The sequence below is a fragment of the Giraffa tippelskirchi genome, chromosome 5 (assembly GCF_054371585.1).
Source record: "Giraffa tippelskirchi isolate mGirTip1 chromosome 5, T2T-mGirTip1v1.2.pri, whole genome shotgun sequence".
NCBI classification, from domain to species: domain Eukaryota; kingdom Metazoa; phylum Chordata; class Mammalia; order Artiodactyla; family Giraffidae; genus Giraffa; species Giraffa tippelskirchi.
This window is the reverse complement of record NC_137279.1, coordinates 61,009,759-61,014,673: the sequence shown is the minus strand read 5'-3', so window position 1 is coordinate 61,014,673 and position 4,915 is coordinate 61,009,759. Positions and strand designations below refer to the sequence as shown.

The 4,915-nt window shown below is 32.9% G+C and overlaps 1 non-coding gene across 1 annotated transcript; it reads right to left on the bottom strand.

Moving 5' to 3' along the window:
• Positions 1–2,094: 2,094 nt before the first annotated feature.
• TRNAK-UUU (transfer RNA lysine (anticodon UUU)) lies at positions 2,095–2,167 on the bottom strand. The gene has a single exon. It is a non-coding gene; the product is annotated as a tRNA-Lys (tRNA).
• Between the last annotated feature and the right edge of the window lie 2,748 nt (positions 2,168–4,915).

Here is a 4,915-nt window from a genome sequence, read left to right as displayed (position 1 = left end):
ATGACAGATGAACTACAATAAACAGACAAATTTTTAGAAACACACAACTGATAAAACCTGAATCATGACAAAAAATAGTAAATCTGAAGTAATCCCAATAATTAATAAGGATGTAGAGTCAGTCATTGAAATCTCACAACAACAACAACAAAAAATATACAGGTTCTGACGGCTTCACTGGTGAATTTTATCAAACATTGAAAGAAGAATATCAGTCCCTCTTAAGCTCTTAGAGAGGAGGAAATACTTCCAGACTCATTTTATGAAGGCAGAATTGCCCAGATAAAGGCACTATAGGCACTATAGAAAAAGAAAGTTACAGGCCAAATGCCAAATGAACATAGATGCAAAAATCTTTAGTGAAATATTAGCAGACTGAAGTTAACTGTACATTAAAGAATCGTTAACACTGTGATCAAGTGAGATTTATATCTGAGATACAGAATGGCTTAACATGTGCAAACCAATAAATGTGATATGCTACATTAACAAAATGAAGGATAAAAATAATATCATCTCAATGCATGCAGAAGCAGCATTTAAAAATATTTGAAAATTCACTATCCTTTCCTAGTGGAAAAAAATCAACAAATAGGTATAGATAGAATGTATCACAGCATAATAAAAGCCATATATGACCAGCCCACAGTTAAACTCATTTACAAAAGTGAAGAGCTGAAAGTTCATCCTCTAACATCAGGGACAAGACAAGGATGCTCACTTTCATCAATAAAATTCAACAAAAAAATTGGAAGTGTCAATTCCCAGAGCAATCAGATGACAAAACAAAATAGAGGGCATCCAAATCAAATATTTTCATATGATAGATGTTATACATAGAAAACCCTAGACTCCACTGAAAAACTGATATTTGTGCTCAGGCTCTCAGGCTAGTTAATGCATTCAGTAAAGTTGCAGAATATAAAATCAGTATATAAAACCCAGTTGTGTGTCTCTATATTAAAAGCCAAGAGAAATTAAGAACACTGCATTTATAATATAAAAAAGAATAAAATATTTAAGAAGAAATCTAAGAAAGGAATAATTTCACAACATATACCCATATCAGATCATCATGTTGTATGCTTTAAAAACATTGCAGTGTTATTTATCAATTATAACTCAAATCTAGGGGGAAAATTTTATATCAAATTATATATCTTTTTAACTTTTTTATTTCATGTTCTTGTTTTAAGCAGGACTCGTCATTAAGTAAGGATTTGGTGAGTACCATTAATAATTCATAGTAATTTTTATAGTCTTAACTATAATACTTCATGTTATATAATTGGCTATAATTTTAATTCATGTATATCATTTATGAAACTTGAATATGCTTTTAAACTGGTTTTTCACATAACATAATATATATATCTTATTATATCATTGTATAATATTAATGTTCACAACATAACGTCAAGAACTTTATGGCATTAATGATCTTTTTAGGTTAACAGTTAAGTACTATAGTCACATGGTCATATAAAATTATTAAATACTACATAAGGACTTACACAAATGAAAAATTTCTTCCTCCTCATTTCTCTTTTTCATTTCCTAAACATTTTTGTTTAGCGATTTTTTGTTTGTTTGTTTCTTCCAGCACTAAACTCCTTATTGTAGGAAGTATGTGCCTGTAACCATAATGTTATTTATTATTTTGAGACCTTATTTATTAGTTGTCCCTATGAAATGTGAGAGCTTCCCTGGTGATGCAGATGGTAAAAAATCTGCCTGCAATGTAGGAGACAGGGAATGGCTACCCACTCCAGTATTCTTGCCTGGAGAATTCCATGGACAGAGAACCCTAGTGTGCTACAGTCCATGGGGTCGCAAAGAGTCAGACATGACTGAGTGACTATACTTTCACTTTCATGAAATGTGAGGTGTATATGTACTTATACTCCCCTTCCTCTTCCCAAATTTTAGAAATTATAATATTAGTTGTTACAGTGGTTATTTTTTAGGGGGGGATTAAAGATAACTAACATTCATATTCTTAGAATGTTTAAATGATGCTGGAAAAAATAACATAGTTTTTAATTTTTATTTATTTATTTTTGGCCATGCCTTGTATGGCTGGCAGGATCTTAGTTCCCTTACTGGGGATTGAATCCAGGCCCACTGCAGTAAAAGTGCAGAATCCTAACCACTGGACCACCAGGGAATTCCCTGAATAACAATTTTGAATTTTAAATACCATCTGTTATTTAATATCATAGTATACTATATAATAAACCCAACAGTTGGGGGCTTAAAACAATGTCCATTTATTATTTCTATAAATCCACAGGTCAACTAGGTTGTTAAGCAATCTTGGCTAGGCGTGGCTTGAAGTTTTTTCTGGTCTCTGGAAGACAATATGCATAAGATGATCTTGTTTGGGAATGAAGTGGCTTTTTTGCTAAATGTCTCACAGTTCAGAAAATTTGTATCCACTTATCCTTGTGACAGCAGCAGAAGTCCAGGAGAGAGCAGACTCTGCAAGGCCTCTTAAGACATGACCTTGGGTGGCAGAAGATACAAACTCATTTTTTAACACCATGGATACAGGGAAAGGTGGAGAACTGGTGTGATCTTTCCTATAACTTTACCACAAAATGTTTGGGATACAGTCCATACTAACAAATATATCTGGTTCTGTCATCAGAATCAAAATATAACAATTTGGCAATATTTTTTTTCTTTTTTAAGCAAATAACTAAGATAGCTATTTTACTATATTTTTAACTCACACAGTGAATATCATATTGAATGCTATCATATGGAATGAAGATTCTATCTTTTCAATTAAATTTCATTGCTACTAACATATTAATATAGGCACCAGTAAGACATGTGTCTTGACTAAGAAATGTGTCCCACAGAGCTACCTTTTCCCTAAGTATGAAAATTAAAAAGCTAATGTTTAAAACTAAATGTAGGTGCAACAGGAAAAGGTCCACTGAATCCCAATTCAGCACTCTGCTATTTTAGCTCCCATACCATCAGTCATGATGATGCTATTTAAAGAGACTTGTAAAATATAATGGCTGTGATTAGCCATTTAAATGTATAATTCATGAGGACAAGTTGCAAACATTTCTGATATATGAAGCAAATCTATTTTTCATTTGCATTTTCAATGACTATTCTGAAGGAATTTTTAATTTTGCTTGTCTGATGTTTAAAAAGAATCAAACTTAGGATCTGTATATCATTTAGTCCAATGTATTACTTGTGAAACTAATTTACTCCCTTAAATGTACTGTAGGTTAAGAAGGTCAATAGTCTGCTTATAATTATCAGTTATCTATACAGTATGAAATGCATCAAAAGAAAATATTAGTCTATTAAAAGAGGCCATTTTCCTGTGATCCACATTAAGCAATTCTAAATGGCTAACACTAATTTTATAACATTCAATAGGAGGAAGAGCTTACCAAAATGCTTCCAACTGGAATACATCAGACTCTGGTCCTTTTCCTTAGTATATTCACATTGGATGGGATTTCTTTCACCTTGCAATGTTGCATGTTGAATGCCTATAATGTTACAGATTTTAAAAACTATAGTTAAAATGAATCACTTGAATAATTTAATCAGAAAGAATACCTTTGCTATGGCCTGAAAATGTTTCTGCAGTGCAAGCATAAGGAGGTATGAGGTAATCAATGATGGTTTTGGGAACATAAATAAGAGAAGCAAAGCTTCAAATAATTGAATCTGTGATACATTATGAGAGGGATCAGGGGAGAAGGGGTTCAAGATGACTGATAATTCCAGTTATAGATAGGCAAAACAGGTAATTAGTGGGGAGAATATAAGGAGGAGGCCAGAAGGCCACATAGTCATCAAAAATCATCAAAATAGCCTCCCTATTCATGTTTATTTCTACACCACTAATGAAAATATGCCACTCTTCTTTGATGCAGGCTGAATAATCTAATTTTGGCCTGTTCTTCTTAATCCACAGATGTGAAATAGTTACCTGAATGACAAAGAGATAAAATGACCTCTTAAAGACGGCTGTGCAAAAGTCACACAAGCACTAAACAGGGAGCATACCTTTGGAAATCAGGTCTTATAACTAGTCAAATAAAAACATAAATTCACCTTATTTTTCTCTTATTTATGTTCCATTCTGTTCATCAAATTCTAAATATATTGAAAACTCAATAAAGTAAGTTATGAAAACACAAAAAATTTATTTTAGCCCAAACCTCACTGGCAGCCATATGTTATGTGCTCTGCACAAATTTTTGAAATATCTGTGTATAGTAGAATAGCTAGATATTTAATTGATACTAAATGAAAAGAAGCCCCAGGATATTCATGAATATTTCTTTTTATTTTAAATCTATTTAATTGGAGGAAAATTACTTAACAATATTTTTATACAATATTGGCATACATCAACATGAATCAGCCATAGGTATACATATGTCCCCTGATCCTGAACCCCTCCCATGTCCCTCCCCACCCTATCCCTCTAGGTTGTTCACAGCATGGCTTTGGGTGCCCTCCTGCATGTATTGAACTCACACTGGTCATCAATTTTACATATGGTAATGTATGTTTCAATGCTATTCTCTCAAATAATCCCACCCTCTCTTTCTCCCACCGAGTCCAAAAGTCTCTTCTTTATGTCTGTTTCTCCTTTGCTGCCCTGCATGTTGGATCACTAGTACTATCTTTCTAAATTCCATATATATGTATTAACTTATACAGTATTTGTCTTTCTCTTTCTGACTTAATTTACTCTGTATAATAGGTTCCAGGTTCATCTACCTCATTAGAACTGACTCAAATGCATTTCTTTTTATAGCTAAGTAATATCCATGAATATTTCTTGTTACAATAATATTCAGTTCATTCGCTCAGTTGTGTCCAACTCTTTGTGACCCCATGGACTGCAGCATCCAGGCCTCCTTGT